A 24508-nucleotide genomic window follows, 5' to 3' on the forward strand; every position below is an offset into this window, starting at 1 on the left:
CCTACACTACACTAATATACTGATCCCACTACACCTACACTACACTAATATACTGATCACACTACACCTCCACTACACTAATATACTGATCCCACTACACCTACACTACAGTAATATACTGATCCCACTACACCTCCACTACACTAATATACTGATCACACTACACCTCCACTACACTAATATACTGATCACACTACACCTCCACTACACTAATATACTGATCACACTACACCTCCACTACACTAATATACTGATCACACTACACCTCCACTACATTAATATACTGATCACACTACACCTACACTACAGTAATATACTGATCCCACTACACCTACACTACAGTAATATACTGATCCCACTACACTAATATACTGATCCCACTACACCTACACTACACTAATACACTGATCCCACTACACCTACACTACAGTAATACACTGATCCAACTACACCTACACTACACTAATATACTGATCACACTACACCTACACTGATCCCACTACCCCTACACTACACTAATATACTGATCCCACTACCCCTACACTACACTAATATACTGATCCCACTACCCCTACACTACACTAATGTACTGATCACACTACACTAATATACTGATCACACTACACCTACACTACACTAATATACTGATCCCACTACACCTACACGACACTAATACACTGATCCCACTACACCTACATTACACTAATATACTGATCCCACTATACCTACACTACAGTAATATACTGATCACACTACACTAATATACTGATCCCACTACACCTACACTACACTAATGTACTGATCCCACTACACCTACACTACACTAATATACTGATCACACTACACCTCCACTACACTAATATACTGATCACACTACACCTCCACTACACTAATATACTGATCCCACTACACCTACACTAATATACTGATCCCACTACACCTACACTACAGTAATATACTGATCCCACTACACCTACACTACAGTAATATACTGATCCCACTACACCTACACTACAGTAATATACTGATCCCACTACACCTACACTACAGTAATATACTGATCCCACTACACCTACACTACAGTAATATACTGATCCCACTACACCTACACTACAGTAATATACTGATCCCACTACACCTACACTACACTACACCTCCACTACACTAATATACTGATCACACTACACCTACACTACAGTATTATACTGATCACACTACACCTACACTACAGTAATATACTGATCACACTACACTAATATACTGATCCCACTGCACCTACACTACAGTAATATACTGATCCCACTACACCTACATTACACTAATATACTGATCCCACTACAGCTACACTACACTAATATACTGATCCCACTACCCCTACACTACACTAATGTACTGATCACACTACACTAATATACTGATCCCACTACACCTACACTACACTAATATACTGATCACACTACACCTCCACTACACTAATATACTGATCCCACTACACCTACACTACAGTAATATACTGATCCCACTACACCTCCACTACACTAATATACTGATCACACTACACCTCCACTACACTAATATACTGATCACACTACACCTCCACTACACTAATATACTGATCCCACTACACCTACACTACAGTAATATACTGATCCCACTACACCTACACTACAGTAATATACTGATCCCACTACACTAATATACTGATCCCACTACACCTACACTACACTAATATAATGATCCCACTACACCTACATTACACTAATATACTGATCACACTACACCTACACTACACTAATATACTGATCCCACTACACCTACACTACAGTAATATACTGTTCACACTACACTAATATACTGATCACACTACACTAATATACTGATCACACTACACCTACACTACACCAATATACTGATCCCACTACACCTACACTACACTAATATACTGATCCCACTACAACTACACTACACTAATATACTGATCCCACTAAACCTACACTACACTAATATAGTGATCCCACTACAACTACACTACACTAATATACTGATCCCACTACAGCTACACTACACTAATATACTGATCCCACTACACCTACACTACACTAATATACTGATCCCACTACACCTACACTACACTAATATACTGATCCCACTACACCTACACTACACTAATATACTGATCCCACTAAACCTACACTATACTAATATACTGATCCCATTACACCTACACTACACTAATATACTGATCCCATTACACCTACACTACACTACACTAATATACTGATCCCATTACACCTACACTACAGTAATATACTGATCACACTACACTAATATACTGATCCCACTACACCTACACTACAGTAATATACTGATCCCACTACACCTACATTACACTAATATACTGATCCCACTACAGCTACACTACACTAATATACTGATCCCACTACCCCTACACTACACTAATGTACTGATCACACTACACTAATATACTGATCCCACTACACCTACACTACACTAATATACTGATCACACTACACCTCCACTACACTAATATACTGATCCCACTACACCTACACTACAGTAATATACTGATCCCACTACACCTCCACTACACTAATATACTGATCACACTACACCTCCACTACACTAATATACTGATCACACTACACCTCCACTACACTAATATACTGATCCCACTACACCTACACTACAGTAATATACTGATCCCACTACACCTACACTACAGTAATATACTGATCCCACTACACTAATATACTGATCCCACTACACCTACACTACACTAATATACTGATCCCACTACACCTACATTACACTAATATACTGATCACACTACACCTACACTACACTAATATACTGATCCCACTACACCTACACTACAGTAATATACTGTTCACACTACACTAATATACTGATCACACTACACTAATATACTGATCACACTACACCTATACTACACCAATATACTGATCCCACTACACCTACACTACACTAATATACTGATCCCACTACAACTACACTACACTAATATACTGATCCCACTAAACCTACACTACACTAATATAGTGATCCCACTACACCTACACTACACTAATATACTGATCCCACTACAGCTACACTACACTAATATACTGATCCCACTACACCTACACTACACTAATATACTGATCCCACTACACCTACACTACACTAATATACTGATCCCACTACACCTACACTACACTAATATACTGATCCCACTAAACCTACACTATACTAATATACTGATCCCATTACACCTACACTACACTAATATACTGATCCCATTACACCTACACTACACTACACTAATATACTGATCCCATTACACCTACACTACACTAATATACTGATCACACTACACCTACACTACACTACACTAATATACTGATCCCACTACACCTACACTCCACTAATATTCTGATCACACTACACCTACACTACAGTAATATACTGATCCCACTACACCTACACTACAGTAATATACTGATCCCACTACACTAATATACTGATCCCACTACACCTACACTACACTAATACACTGATCCCACTACACCTACACTACAGTAATACACTGATCCAACTACACCTACACTACAGTAATACACTGATCCAACTACACCTACACTACACTAATATACTGATCCCACTACCCCTACACTACACTAATATACTGATCCCACTACCCCTACACTACACTAATATACTGATCCCACTACCCCTACACTACACTAATGTACTGATCACACTACACCTACACTACACTAATATACTGATCCCACTACACCTACACTACACTAATACACTGATCCCACTACACCTACATTACACTAATATACTGATCCCACTACACCTACACTACAGTAATATACTGATCACACTACACTAATATACTGATCCCACTACACCTACACTACACTAATGTACTGATCCCACTACACCTACACTACACTAATGTACTGATCCCACTACACCTACACTAATATACTGATCCCACTACACCTACACTACACTAATATACTGATCCCACTACACCTACACTACACTAATATAATGATCCCACTACACCTACATTACACTAATATACTGATCCCACTACACCTACACTACACTAATATACTGATCACACTACACCTACACTACACTTACATACTGATCACACTACACCTACACTACACTAATATACTGATCCCACTACAGCTACACTACACTAATATAAGGATCCCTCTACACCTACACTACACTAATATACTGATCCCACTACAGCTACACTACACTAATATACAGATCCCACTACCCCTACACTACACTAATGTACTGATCACACTACATTAATATACTGATCCCACTACACCTACACTACACTAATATACTGATCCCAGTACAGTAATATACTGATCCCACTACACCTACACTACACTAATATACTGATCCCACTACACCTACACTACACTAATATACTGATCCCACTACACCTACACTACACTAATATACTGATCCCACTACACCTACACTACACTAATATACTGATCCCACTACACCTACACTACACTAATATACTGATCCCACTACACCTACACTACACTAATATACTGATCCCACTACACCTACACTACACTAATATACTGATCCCACTACACCTACACTACACTAATATACTAATCACACTACACCTACACTACACTAATATACTAATCACACTACACCTACACTACACTAATATACTGATCCCACTACACCTACACTACACTAATATACTGATCACACTACACCTCCACTACAGTAATATACTGATCACACTACACCTCCACTACAGTAATATACTGATCACACTACACCTACACTACACTAATATACTGATCCCACTACACCTACACTACACTAATATACTGATCCCACTACACCTACACTACACTAATATACTGATCCCACTACACCTACACTACACTAATATACTGATCCCACTACACCTACACTACACTAATATACTAATCACACTACACCTACACTACACTAATATACTGATCCCACTACACCTACACTACACTAATATACTGATCACACTACACCTCCACTACACTAATATACTGATCACACTACACCTCCACTACAGTAATATACTGATCACACTACACCTACACTACAGTAATATACTGATCCCACTACACCTACATTACACTAATGTACTGATCCCACTACAACTACACTACACTAATGTACTGATCCCACTACAACTACACTACACTAATATACTGATCCCACTACACCTACACTACACTAATATACTGATCCCACTACACCTACACTACACTAATATACTGATCCCACTACACCTACACTACACTAATATACTGATCCCACTACACCTACACTACACTAATATACTGATCCCACTACACCTACACTACACTAATATACTAATCACACTACACCTACACTACACTAATATACTAATCACACTACACCTACACTACACTAATATACTGATCCCACTACACCTACACTACACTAATATACTGATCACACTACACCTCCACTACAGTAATATACTGATCACACTACACCTCCACTACAGTAATATACTGATCACACTACACCTACACTACACTAATATACTGATCCCACTACACCTACACTACACTAATATACTGATCCCACTACACCTACACTACACTAATATACTGATCCCACTACACCTACACTACACTAATATACTGATCCCACTACACCTACACTACACTAATATACTAATCACACTACACCTACACTACACTAATATACTGATCCCACTACACCTACACTACACTAATATACTGATCACACTACACCTCCACTACACTAATATACTGATCACACTACACCTCCACTACAGTAATATACTGATCACACTACACCTACACTACAGTAATATACTGATCCCACTACACCTACATTACACTAATGTACTGATCCCACTACAACTACACTACACTAATGTACTGATCCCACTACAACTACACTACACTAATATACTGATCCCACTACACCTACACTACACTAATATACTGATCCCACTACACCTACACTACACTAATGTACTGATCCCACTACAACTACACTACACTAATATACTGATCCCACTACACCTACACTACACTAATATACTGATCCCACTACACCTACACTACACTAATATACTGATCACACTACACCTACACTACACTAATATACTGATCCCACTACAACTACACTACACTAATATACTGATCCCACTACACCTACACTACACTAATATACTGATCCCACTACACCTACACTACACTAATGTACTGATCCCACTACAACTACACTACACTAATATACTGATCCCACTACACCTACACTACACTAATATACTGATCCCACTACACCTACACTACACTAATATACTAATCACACTACACCTACACTACACTAATATACTAATCACACTACACCTACACTACACTAATATACTGATCCCACTACACCTACACTACACTAATATACTGATCACACTACACCTCCACTACAGTAATATACTGATCACACTACACCTCCACTACAGTAATATACTGATCACACTACACCTACACTACACTAATATACTGATCCCACTACACCTACACTACACTAATATACTGATCCCACTACACCTACACTACACTAATATACTGATCCCACTACACCTACACTACACTAATATACTGATCACACTACACCTACACTACAGTAATATACTGATCCCACTACACCTACATTACACTAATGTACTGATCCCACTACAACTACACTACACTAATGTACTGATCCCACTACAACTACACTACAGTAATATACTGATCACACTACACCTCCACTACAGTAATATACTGATCACACTACACCTACACTACACTAATATACTGATCCCACTACACCTACACTACACTAATATACTGATCCCACTACACCTACACTACACTAATATACTGATCCCACTACACCTACACTACACTAATATACTGATCCCACTACACCTACACTACACTAATATACTGATCACACTACACCTACACTACACTAATATACTGATCCCACTACACCTACACTCCACTAATATACTGATCCCACTACACCTACACTCCACTAATATACTGATCCCACTACACCTACACTACACTAATATGCTGATCCCACTACAGCTACACTACACTAATATACTGATCACATTACACCTACACTACACTAATATACTGATCACAATATACCTACACTACACTAATATACTGATCCCACTACACCTACACTACACTAATATACTGATCCCACTACACCTACACTACACTAATATACTGATCCCACTACACTACACTAATATACTGATCCCACTACACTACACTAATATACTAATCCCACTACACCTACACTACACTAATATACTGATCCCACTACACCTACACTAATATACTGATCCCACTACACCTACACTAATATACTGATCCCACTACACCTACACTACACTAATATACTGATCACACTACACCTACACTACACTAATATACTGATCCCACTACACCTACACTACACTAATGTACTGATCCCACTACACCTACACTACACTAATGTACTGATCCCACTACACCTACACTACACTAATGTACTGATCCCACTACAACTACACTACACTAATGTACTGATCCCACTACAACTACACTACACTAATGTACTGATCCCACTACAACTACACTACACTAATGTACTGATCCCACTACAACTACACTACACTAATGTACTGATCCCACTACAACTACACTACACTAATATACTGATCCCACTACACCTACACTACACTAATATACTGATCCCACTACACCTACACTACACTAATGTACTGATCCCACTACAACTACACTACACTAATATACTGATCCCACTACACCTACACTACACTAATATACTGATCCCACTACACCTACACTACACTAATATACTGATCACACTACACCTACACTACACTAATATACTGATCACACTACATCTACACTACACTAATGTACTGATCCCACTACACCTACACTACACTAATGTACTGATCCCACTACAACTACACTACACTAATGTACTGATCCCACTACAACTACACTACACTAATATACTGATCCCACTACACCTACACTACACTAATATACTGATCCCACTACACCTACACTACACTAATATACTGATCCCACTACACGTACACTACACTAATATACTGATCACACTACAACTACACTACACTAATATACTGATCCCACTAAACCTACACTACTCTAATATACTGATCACACTACACCTACACTACACTAATATACTGATCCCACTACACCTACACTACACTAATATACTGATCCCACTACACCTACACTACACTAATATACTGATCCCACTACAGCTACACTACACTAATATGCTGATCCCACTACAGCTACACTACACTAATATACTGATCCCAGTACACCTACACTACACTAATATACTGATCCCACTAAACCTACACTATACTAATATACTGATCCCACTAAACCTACACTACTCTAATATACTGATCACACTACACCTACACTACACTAATATACTTTTCCCACTAAACCTACACTACACTAATATACTGATCCCAGTACACCTACACTACACTAATATACTGATCCCACTACACCTACACTAATATACTGATCCCACTACACCTACACTACACTAATATACTGATCCCACTAAACCTACACTATACTAATATACTGATCACATTACATCTACACTGCACTAATATACTGATCCCATTACACCTACACTACACTAATATACTGATCCCATTACACCTACACTACACTAATATACTGATCACACTACACCTACACTACACTAATATACTGATCCCACTACACCTACACTACACTAATATACTGATCCCACTACACCTACACTCCACTAATATACTGATCCCACTACACCTACACTACACTAATATGCTGATCCCACTACAGCTACACTACACTAATATACTGATCACATTACACCTACACTACACTAATATACTGATCACAATATACCTACACTACACTAATATACTGATCCCACTACACCTACACTACACTAATATACTGATCCCCCTACACCTACACTACACTAATATACTGATCCCACTACACTACACTAATATACTGATCCCCCTACACCTACACTACACTAATATACTGATCCCACTACACTACACTAATATACTGATCCCACTACACTACACTAATATACTAATCCCACTACACCTACACTACACTAATATACTGATCCCACTACACCTACACTAATATACTGATCCCACTACACCTACACTAATATACTGATCCCACTACACCTACACTACACTAATATACTGATCCCACTACACCTATACTACACTAATATACTGATCACACTACACCTACACTACACTAATATACTGATCCCACTACACCTACACTACACTAATATACTGATCCCACTACACCTACACTACACTAATGTACTGATCCCACTACACCTACACTACACTAATGTACTGATCCCACTACAACTACACTACACTAATGTACTGATCCCACTACAACTACACTACACTAATGTACTGATCCCACTACAACTACACTACACTAATGTACTGATCCCACTAAACCTACACTACACTAATATACTGATCCCACTACACCCACACTACACTAATATACTGATCCCACTACACCTACACTACACTAATATACTGATCCCAGTACACCTACACTACACTAATATACTGATCCCACTACACCTACACTAATATACTGATCCCACTACACCTACACTACACTAATATACTGATCCCACTAAACCTACACTATACTAATATACTGATCACATTACATCTACACTGCACTAATATACTGATCCCATTACACCTACACTACACTAATATACTGATCCCATTACACCTACACTACACTAATATACTGATCACACTACACCTACACTACACTAATATACTGATCCCACTACACCTACACTCCACTAATATACTGATCCCACTACACCTACACTCCACTAATATACTGATCCCACTACACCTACACTACACTAATATGCTGATCCCACTACAGCTACACTACACTAATATACTGATCACATTACACCTACACTACACTAATATACTGATCACAATATACCTACACTACACTAATATACTGATCCCACTACACCTACACTACACTAATATACTGATCCCACTACACCTACACTACACTAATATACTGATCCCACTACACTACACTAATATACTGATCCCACTACACTACACTAATATACTAATCCCACTACACCTACACTACACTAATATACTGATCCCACTACACCTACACTAATATACTGATCCCACTACACCTACACTAATATACTGATCCCACTACACCTACACTACACTAATATACTGATCCCACTACACCTATACTACACTAATATACTGATCACACTACACCTACACTACACTAATATACTGATCCCACTACACCTACACTACACTAATGTACTGATCCCACTACACCTACACTACACTAATGTACTGATCCCACTACAACTACACTACACTAATGTACTGATCCCACTACAACTACACTACACTAATGTACTGATCCCACTACAACTACACTACACTAATATACTGATCCCACTACACCTACACTACACTAATATACTGATCCCACTACACCTACGCTACACTAATGTACTGATCCCACTACACCTACACTACACTAATATACTGATCCCACTACACCTACACTACACTAATATACTGATCCCACTACACCTACACTACACTAATATACTGATCCCACTACACCTACACTACACTAATATACTGATCACACTACACCTACACTACACTAATGTACTGATCACACTACATCTACACTACACTAATGTACTGATCCCACTACACCTACACTACACTAATGTACTGATCCCACTACAACTACACTACACTAATGTACTGATCCCACTACAACTACACTACACTAATATACTGATCCCACTACACCTACACTACACTAATATACTGATCCCACTACACCTACACTACACTAATATACTGATCCCACTACACCTACACTACACTAATATACTGATCACACTACAACTACACTACACTAATATACTGATCCCACTAAACCTACACTACTCTAATATACTGATCACACTACACCTACACTACACTAATATACTGATCCCACTACACCTACACTACACTAATATACTGATCCCACTACACCTACACTACACTAATATACTGATCCCACTACAGCTACACTACACTAATATACTGATCCCACTAAACCTACACTACTCTAATATACTGATCACACTACACCTACACTACACTAATATACTGATCACATTACACTACACTACACTAATATACTGATCACACTACACCTACACTACACTAATATACTGATCCCACTACACCTACACTACACTAATATACTGATCGCACTACACCTACACTACACTAATATACTGACCCCAGTACACCTACACTACACTAATATACTGATCCCACTAAACCTACACTATACTAATATACTGATCCCACTAAACCTACACTACTCTAATATACTGATCACACTACACCTACACTACACTAATATACTTTTCCCACTAAACCTACACTACACTAATATACTGATCCCACTACACCCACACTACACTAATATACTGATCCCACTACACCTACACTACACTAATATACTGATCCCAGTACACCTACACTACACTAATATACTGATCCCACTACACCTACACTAATATACTGATCCCACTACACCTACACTACACTAATATACTGATCCCACTACACCTACACTACACTAATATACTGATCCCACTACAGCTACACTACACTAATATACTGATCCCACTACACCTACACTCCACTAATATACTGATCCCACTACACCTACACTACACTAATATGCTGATCCCACTACAGCTACACTCCACTAATATACTGATCCCACTACACCTACACTACACTAATATACTGATCACATTACACCTACACTACACTAATATACTGATCCCACTACAGCTACACTACACTAATATACTGATCCCACTACACCTACACTACACTAATATACTGATCCCACTACACCTACACTCCACTAATATACTGATCCCACTACACCTACACTACACTAATATGCTGATCCCACTACAGCTACACTACACTAATATACTGATCACATTACACCTACACTACACTAATATACTGATCACAATATACCTACACTACACTAATATACTGATCCCACTACACCTACACTACACTAATATACTGATCCCCCTACACCTACACTACACTAATATACTGATCCCACTACACTACACTAATATACTGATCCCCCTACACCTACACTACACTAATATACTGATCCCACTACACTACACTAATATACTGATCCCACTACACTACACTAATATACTAATCCCACTACACCTACACTACACTAATATACTGATCCCACTACACCTACACTAATATACTGATCCCACTACACCTACACTAATATACTGATCCCACTACACCTACACTACACTAATATACTGATCCCACTACACCTATACTACACTAATATACTGATCACACTACACCTACACTACACTAATATACTGATCCCACTACACCTACACTACACTAATGTACTGATCCCACTACACCTACACTACACTAATGTACTGATCCCACTACAACTACACTACACTAATGTACTGATCCCACTACAACTACACTACACTAATGTACTGATCCCACTACAACTACACTACACTAATGTACTGATCCCACTAAACCTACACTACACTAATATACTGATCCCACTACACCCACACTACACTAATATACTGATCCCACTACACCTACACTACACTAATATACTGATCCCAGTACACCTACACTACACTAATATACTGATCCCACTACACCTACACTAATATACTGATCCCACTACACCTACACTACACTAATATACTGATCCCACTAAACCTACACTATACTAATATACTGATCACATTACATCTACACTGCACTAATATACTGATCCCATTACACCTACACTACACTAATATACTGATCCCATTACACCTACACTACACTAATATACTGATCACACTACACCTACACTACACTAATATACTGATCCCACTACACCTACACTCCACTAATATACTGATCCCACTACACCTACACTCCACTAATATACTGATCCCACTACACCTACACTACACTAATATGCTGATCCCACTACAGCTACACTACACTAATATACTGATCACATTACACCTACACTACACTAATATACTGATCACAATATACCTACACTACACTAATATACTGATCCCACTACACCTACACTACACTAATATACTGATCCCACTACACCTACACTACACTAATATACTGATCCCACTACACTACACTAATATACTGATCCCACTACACTAATATACTAATCCCACTACACCTACACTACACTAATATACTGATCCCACTACACCTACACTAATATACTGATCCCACTACACCTACACTAATATACTGATCCCACTACACCTACACTACACTAATATACTGATCACACTACAACTACACTACACTAATATACTGATCCCATTACACCTACACTACACTAATGTACTGATCCCACTACAACTACACTACACTAATGTACTGATCCCACTACAACTACACTACACTAATGTACTGATCCCACTACAACTACACTACACTAATATACTGATCCCACTACACCTACACTACACTAATATACTGATCCCACTACATCTACGCTACACTAATGTACTGATCCCACTACACCTACACTACACTAATATACTGATCCCACTACACCTACACTACACTAATATACTGATCCCACTACACCTACACTACACTAATATACTGATCCCACTACACCTACACTACACTAATATACTGATCCCACTACACCTACACTACACTAATATACTGATCACACTACACCTACACTACACTAATGTACTGATCACACTACATCTACACTACACTAATGTACTGATCCCACTACACCTACACTACACTAATGTACTGATCCCACTACAACTACACTACACTAATGTACTGATCCCACTACAACTACACTACACTAATATACTGATCCCACTACACCTACACTACACTAATATACTGATCCCACTACACCTACACTACACTAATATACTGATCCCACTACACCTACACTACACTAATATACTGATCACACTACAACTACACTACACTAATATACTGATCCCACTAAACCTACACTACTCTAATATACTGATCACACTACACCTACACTACACTAATATACTGATCCCACTACACCTACACTACACTAATATACTGATCCCACTACACCTACACTACACTAATATACTGATCCCACTACAGCTACACTACACTAATATACTGATCCCACTAAACCTACACTACTCTAATATACTGATCACACTACACCTACACTACACTAATATACTGATCACATTACACTACACTACACTAATATACTGATCACACTACACCTACACTACACTAATATACTGATCCCACTACACCTACACTACACTAATATACTGATCGCACTACACCTACACTACACTAATATACTGATCCCAGTACACCTACACTACACTAATATACTGATCCCACTAAACCTACACTATACTAATATACTGATCCCACTAAACCTACACTACTCTAATATACTGATCACACTACACCTACACTACACTAATATACTTTTCCCACTAAACCTACACTACACTAATATACTGATCCCACTACACCCACACTACACTAATATACTGATCCCACTACACCTACACTACACTAATATACTGATCCCAGTACACCTACACTACACTAATATACTGATCCCACTACACCTACACTAATATACTGATCCCACTACACCTACACTACACTAATATACTGATCCCACTACACCTACACTACACTAATATACTGATCCCACTACAGCTACACTACACTAATATACTGATCCCACTAAACCTACACTACTCTAATATACTGATCACACTACACCTACACTACACTAATATACTGATCACATTACACTACACTACACTAATATACTGATCACACTACACCTACACTACACTAATATACTGATCCCACTACACCTACACTACACTAATATACTGATCGCACTACACCTACACTACACTAATATACTGATCCCAGTACACCTACACTACACTAATATACTGATCCCACTAAACCTACACTATACTAATATACTGATCCCACTAAACCTACACTACTCTAATATACTGATCACACTACACCTACACTACACTAATATACTTTTCCCACTAAACCTACACTACACTAATATACTGATCCCAGTACACCTACACTACACTAATATACTGATCCCACTACACCTACACTAATATACTGATCCCACTACACCTACACTACACTAATATACTGATCCCACTAAACCTACACTATACTAATATACTGATCACATTACATCTACACTGCACTAATATACTGATCCCATTACACCTACACTACACTAATATACTGATCCCATTACACCTACACTACACTAATATACTGATCACACTACACCTACACTACACTAATATACTGATCCCACTACACCTACACTACACTAATATACTGATCCCACTACACCTACACTCCACTAATATACTGATCCCACTACACCTACACTACACTAATATGCTGATCCCACTACAGCTACACTACACTAATATACTGATCACATTACACCTACACTACACTAATATACTGATCACAATATACCTACACTACACTAATATACTGATCCCACTACACCTACACTACACTAATATACTGATCCCCCTACACCTACACTACACTAATATACTGATCCCACTACACTACACTAATATACTGATCCCCCTACACCTACACTACACTAATATACTGATCCCACTACACTACACTAATATACTGATCCCACTACACTACACTAATATACTGATCCCACTACACTACACTAATATACTAATCCCACTACACCTACACTACACTAATATACTGATCCCACTACACCTACACTAATATACTGATCCCACTACACCTACACTAATATACTGATCCCACTACACATACACTACACTAATATACTGATCCCACTACACCTATACTACACTAATATACTGATCACACTACACCTACACTACACTAATATACTGATCCCACTACACCTACACTACACTAATGTACTGATCCCACTACACCTACACTACACTAATGTACTGATCCCACTACACCTACACTACACTAATGTACTGATCCCACTACAACTACACTACACTAATGTACTGATCCCACTACAACTACACTACACTAATGTACTGATCCCACTACAACTACACTACACTAATGTACTGATCCCACTAAACCTACACTACACTAATATACTGATCCCACTACACCCACACTACACTAATATACTGATCCCACTACACCTACACTACACTAATATACTGATCCCAGTACACCTACACTACACTAATATACTGATCCCACTACACCTACACTAATATACTGATCCCACTACACCTACACTACACTAATATACTGATCCCACTAAACCTACACTATACTAATATACTGATCCCACTAAACCTACACTACTCTAATATACTGATCACACTACACCTACACTACACTAATATACTTTTCCCACTAAACCTACACTACACTAATATACTGATCCCACTACACCCACACTACACTAATATACTGATCCCACTACACCTACACTACACTAATATACTGATCCCAGTACACCTACACTACACTAATATACTGATCCCACTACACCTACACTAATATACTGATCCCACTACACCTACACTACACTAATATACTGATCCCACTACACCTACACTACACTAATATACTGATCCCACTACAGCTACACTACACTAATATACTGATCCCACTAAACCTACACTACTCTAATATACTGATCACACTACACCTACACTACACTAATATACTGATCACATTACACTACACTACACTAATATACTGATCACACTACACCTACACTACACTAATATACTGATCCCACTACACCTACACTACACTAATATACTGATCGCACTACACCTACACTACACTAATATACTGATCCCAGTACACCTACACTACACTAATATACTGATCCCACTAAACCTACACTATACTAATATACTGATCCCACTAAACCTACACTACTCTAATATACTGATCACACTACACCTACACTACACTAATATACTTTTCCCACTAAACCTACACTACACTAATATACTGATCCCAGTACACCTACACTACACTAATATACTGATCCCACTACACCTACACTAATATACTGATCCCACTACACCTACACTACACTAATATACTGATCCCACTAAACCTACACTATACTAATATACTGATCACATTACATCTACACTGCACTAATATACTGATCCCATTACACCTACACTACACTAATATACTGATCCCATTACACCTACACTACACTAATATACTGATCACACTACACCTACACTACACTAATATACTGATCCCACTACACCTACACTACACTAATATACTGATCCCACTACACCTACACTCCACTAATATACTGATCCCACTACACCTACACTACACTAATATGCTGATCCCACTACAGCTACACTACACTAATATACTGATCACATTACACCTACACTACACTAATATACTGATCACAATATACCTACACTACACTAATATACTGATCCCACTACACCTACACTACACTAATATACTGATCCCCCTACACCTACACTACACTAATATACTGATCCCACTACACTACACTAATATACTGATCCCCCTACACCTACACTACACTAATATACTGATCCCACTACACTACACTAATATACTGATCCCACTACACTACACTAATATACTAATCCCACTACACCTACACTACACTAATATACTGATCCCACTACACCTACACTAATATACTGATCCCACTACACCTACACTAATATACTGATCCCACTACACATACACTACACTAATATACTGATCCCACTACACCTATACTACACTAATATACTGATCACACTACACCTACACTACACTAATATACTGATCCCACTACACCTACACTACACTAATGTACTGATCCCACTACACCTACACTACACTAATGTACTGATCCCACTACACCTACACTACACTAATGTACTGATCCCACTACAACTACACTACACTAATGTACTGATCCCACTACAACTACACTACACTAATGTACTGATCCCACTACAACTACACTACACTAATGTACTGATCCCACTAAACCTACACTACACTAATATACTGATCCCACTACACCCACACTACACTAATATACTGATCCCACTACACCTACACTACACTAATATACTGATCCCAGTACACCTACACTACACTAATATACTGATCCCACTACACCTACACTAATATACTGATCCCACTACACCTACACTACACTAATATACTGATCCCACTAAACCTACACTATACTAATATACTGATCACATTACATCTACACTGCACTAATATACTGATCCCATTACACCTACACTACACTAATATACTGATCCCATTACACCTACACTACACTAATATACTGATCACACTACACCTACACTACACTAATATACTGATCCCACTACACCTACACTCCACTAATATACTGATCCCACTACACCTACACTCCACTAATATACTGATCCCACTACACCTACACTACACTAATATGCTGATCCCACTACAGCTACACTACACTAATATACTGATCACATTACACCTACACTACACTAATATACTGATCCCACTACACCTACACTACACTAATATACTGATCCCACTACACCTACACTACACTAATATACTGATCCCACTACACTACACTAATATACTGATCCCACTACACTACACTAATATACTAATCCCACTACACCTACACTACACTAATATACTGATCCCACTACACCTACACTAATATACTGATCCCACTACACCTACACTAATATACTGATCCCACTACACCTACACTACACTAATATACTGATCCCACTACACCTACACTACACTAATGTACTGATCCCACTACACCTACACTACACTAATGTACTGATCCCACTACAACTACACTACACTAATGTACTGATCCCACTACAACTACACTACACTAATGTACTGATCCCACTACACCTACACTACACTAATATACTGATCCCACTACACCTACGCTACACTAATGTACTGATCCCACTACACCTACACTACACTAATATACTGATTCCCCTACACCTACACTACACTAATATACTGATCCCACTACACCTACACTACACTAATATACTGATCCCACTACACCTACACTACACTAATATACTGATCCCACTACACCTACACTACACTAATATACTGATCACACTACACCTACACTACACTAATGTACTGATCACACTACATCTACACTACACTAATGTACTGATCCCACTACACCTACACTACACTAATGTACTGATCCCACTACAACTACACTACACTAATGTACTGATCCCACTACAACTACACTACACTAATATACTGATCCCACTACACCTACACTACACTAATATACTGATCCCACTACACCTACACTACACTAATATACTGATCCCACTACACCTACACTACACTAATATACTGATCCCACTAAACCTACACTACTCTAATATACTGATCACACTACACCTACACTACACTAATATACTGATCACATTACACTACACTACACTAATATACTGATCACACTACACCTACACTACACTAATATACTGATCCCACTACACCTACACTACACTAATATACTGATCGCACTACACCTACACTACACTAATATACTGATCCCAGTACACCTACACTACACTAATATACTGATCCCACTAAACCTACACTATACTAATATACTGATCGCACTAAACCTACACTACTCTAATATACTGATCACACTACACCTACACTACACTAATATACTTTTCCCACTAAACCTACACTACACTAATATACTGATCCCACTACACCCACACTACACTAATATACTGATCCCACTACACCTACACTACACTAATATACTGATCCCAGTACACCTACACTACACTAATATACTGATCCCACTACACCTACACTAATATACTGATCCCACTACACCTACACTACACTAATATACTGATCCCACTAAACCTACACTATACTAATATACTGATCACATTACATCTACACTGCACTAATATACTGATCCCATTACACCTACACTACACTAATATACTGATCCCATTACACCTACACTACACTAATATACTGATCACACTACACCTACACTACACTAATATACTGATCCCACTACACCTACACTACACTAATATACTGATCCCACTACACCTACACTCCACTAATATACTGATCCCACTACACCTACACTACACTAATATGCTGATCCCACTACAGCTACACTACACTAATATACTGATCACATTACACCTACACTACACTAATATACTGATCACAATATACCTACACTACACTAATATACTGATCCCACTACACCTACACTACACTAATATACTGATCCCACTACACCTACACTACACTAATATACTGATCCCACTACACTACACTAATATACTGATCCCACTACACTACACTAATATACTAATCCCACTACACCTACACTACACTAATATACTGATCCCACTACACCTACACTAATATACTCATCCCACTACACCTACACTAATATACTGATCCCACTACACCTACACTACACTAATATACTGATCCCACTACACCTATACTACACTAATATACTGATCACACTACACCTACACTACACTAATATACTGATCCCACTACACCAATATACTGATCCCACTACACCTACACTACACTAATATACTGATCCCACTACACCTACAGTACACTAATATACTGATCGCACTACACCTACACTACACTAATATACTGATCACACTACACCTACACTACACTAATATACTGATCACACTACACCTACACTACACTAATATACTGATCACACTACACCTACACTACACTAATATACTGATCACACTACACCTACACTACACTAATATACTGATCCCACTACACCTACACTAAACTAATATACAGATCACACTACACCTACACTACACTAATATACTGATCCCACTACACCTACACTACACTAATATACTGATCACACTACACCTACACTACACTAATATACTGATCCCACTACACCTACACTACACTAATATACTGATCACACTATACCTACACTACACTAATATACTGATCCCACTACACCTACACTACACTAATATACAGATCACACTACACCTACACTACACTAATATACTGATCCCACTACACCTACACTACACTAATATACTGATCACACTACACCTACACTACACTAATATACTGATCCCACTACACCTACACTACACTAATATACAGATCACACTACACCTACACTACACTAATATACTGATCCCACTACACCTACACTACACTAATATACTGATCACACTACACCTACACTACACTAATATACTGATCCCACTACACCTACACTACAATAATATACTGATCACACTATACCTACACTACACTAATATACTGATCCCACTACACCTACACTACACTAATATACTGATCCCACTACACCTACACTACACTAATATACTGATCACACTATACCTACACTACACTAATATACTGATCACACTATACCTACACTACACTAATATACAGATCACACTACACCTACACTACACTAATATACTGATCCCACTACACCTACACTACACTAATATACTGATCACACTACACCTACACTACACTAATATACTGATCCCAATACACCTACACTACACTAATATACTGATCACACTATACCTACACTACACTAATATACTGATCCCACTACACCTACACTACACTAATATTGGCTCTGTCCTAGGTTCCTATCTCTGTGAGTTCTGCACTCCCAGAGCCACCTGGCCTTTCAGTGCTGGGAGAAATCTGAACTTACAAATGGCAAAGATAATGATTGAAGGATGGTGGCTGATTATAGATGGAGCCATATGAGATGCTCACCAGCCGGCCTACCGGGTCCCGGACCCTGGGTTTGGTGTCTCCTGCAGTGGGGTCCGTCACTGTATAATAGGATTGTCCCTCTCCCTAAGACCCCGAAAACTGAAGTGCATATTACTTGCCGGTTAGTATCTTCAGGCCAAAGTGTGATTGTTCCCAGCAAGAGAAAACAAGTAATCTTGTAGATAGGATACCTTTACATTGGCTAACCGAATACATATTATGGCAAGCTTTCAAGCCTCTCCGGATTCTTCCTCAGGCATGATAATATAGATCCGAAGAGGCATGTGTATATATATATACACGCACACACACATACACATATCTTTGACAAGGCACAGACATGGTGTGATTAAATTGCACTTAAAACAATACCAGAACAGGATGGGTAGAGAAATAAATAAATACTTCAATAGTCTACTGATTAAGGCCGCCTGCAGACGGGGGGATTTGCATTGCAAAAACCGCAGCACACTACGGCAATATGCAATTTCATGTCCACAAGCGGAAATCGATTTTGTGCGGTCTCCCCACGGACGGCTTCCTTGAAGACAATGAAAGCCATCAATCCTGCAATCATCATTGCAGCAATGGTTGTGAGATCAACGCCATCACCCAGCAACGGCGTGGCGTATTCTATACTGTGCATGAGCGCCGGCCGGCACATCCGCAGAACCGAATAGAAGACGCTGGACAGGTAAGCAGGCATCACTGAAGGAGCACAGGGAGCAGAGCCGCGCATGAGACCTACATGGGGCAGAGCTACACTATAAGGACACGGCAGAAAGGGGGCGCTATCACCGGCTGCACAAGATCCCTGAGGAGGAAGATGGTCAAAAGGGGTTAATCCTCCCCCAGCGGTCCTGAAGGGGTTAATACTCTTCTTCCCCACTGACCTGACATGAGGGGACACACAGACCTCCAGCTGTAGAGCCGGACAGCAGCTTCCAGGACCTGTGATGATGTCACCGTCATGTGATCACCTGTGTGGGAGGAGTCAGGGGTCACATGACCAGGGGATATTCTGCTGTGCTGGCTGTGATCACTGCTGGGTGAGCTGAAGGGATGTGTGGGGTCAGGATGGATGTAGCAGAGCCGTGTTCATGTGATGCACATGCAGCAGAGCTGCATTACTTGGACACGGCAGAAAGGGGGCGCTATCACCGGCTGCACAAGATCCCTGAGGAGGAAGATGGTCAATAATCCCTGAATGACTGCAAACCCCCTGCAGCGAGATCTGGTGGCCGCAGCACTGAAGGGCCCATCTGTTCTGTTAGATGCGGACTGAACACTGAAGGTCTTCTACCCTGAACCCCAAGATGTCACCCGAAGCACAAGACAAGTCACCCCAATATGGCCAAAACCAGATAGATAAGCCACAGGAGAGACCGTCATGTCTGCTGTGAGGAGGCTGAAGCTCGGGGGGCATCGGACCCTCCAACAGGACAGCAATCCCCAGCAGACCTTAGAGCCCCCCAAGGCTCGGTGCCAGAAGACGTCCTGGAGGTTCTGGAGATCTTCTTATAACCCTGGAAGAGATGAGACTAACCGGAGCAGAAGTAGAGCTGCCAGCAGAAGACGGAGAGAACCCCGAGGGGGCCTGTGTTACCCAAACCAGACTGATACCACCCTTAATTCAGGATTAAATAAAAGTCAAAGGTCCATCTGGTGCTGACCGACATATAAGGCCTCTTTACACATAACAATTATCGCCCAAAATTAGTTCAGTCGAATAAGCGAATTCAGCAAATTTGAGCAATAATTGTTCAGTGTGAATGCGGGGTAAAAAAAGATTGCTAACTTTTTTTTTAAGTTTATTTTTCTGTCAACTTTAAAAAAACCTCATTAGTAGAGATGAGCGAGTACCAAAGGTGCTCGTTACTCAAGTCGAGCTTTTCGTAATGCTTGAGAGCTCATTTTGAGTAACGAACCCCATTGAAGTAAATGGGAGACTCTAGCATTTTTCAAGGTAACCCATGCTCTGCATAGGGGAGGTTGTGTGAATCACCTAAAAAACATCAAAAAGTCACGTAAACGCCACAGAAATGGATAGGGGATGGCAGGGGCAGCATCTAAGGCTCCCAGGTCGCACTAATAAGCCAAATTGGGGGTAAGAGCCTGGCGTCACCCCCCTAACAATTTACTTGGGGCCGACCATAAGCAGCAAGGCACACGCGCTGGCACATC

At 39.3% G+C, this 24508-nt stretch overlaps 1 protein-coding gene across 1 annotated transcript in view; it reads right to left on the reverse strand.

Moving 5' to 3' along the window:
- The window catches only part of LOC136629146 (oocyte zinc finger protein XlCOF7.1-like), a 43851-nt gene extending 20574 nt beyond the window's left edge, over window positions 1–23277 (reverse strand). The window contains exon 1 of the mRNA XM_066605297.1: window positions 23218–23277. The gene's annotated coding sequence lies outside the window, so the exon portion shown is untranslated. The remainder of the gene's footprint in view (window positions 1–23217) is intronic.
- Window positions 23278–24508: the final 1231 nt, after the last annotated feature.

The sequence above is a fragment of the Eleutherodactylus coqui genome, chromosome 5 (genome assembly GCF_035609145.1).
Source record: "Eleutherodactylus coqui strain aEleCoq1 chromosome 5, aEleCoq1.hap1, whole genome shotgun sequence".
NCBI lineage: Eukaryota > Metazoa > Chordata > Amphibia > Anura > Eleutherodactylidae > Eleutherodactylus > Eleutherodactylus coqui.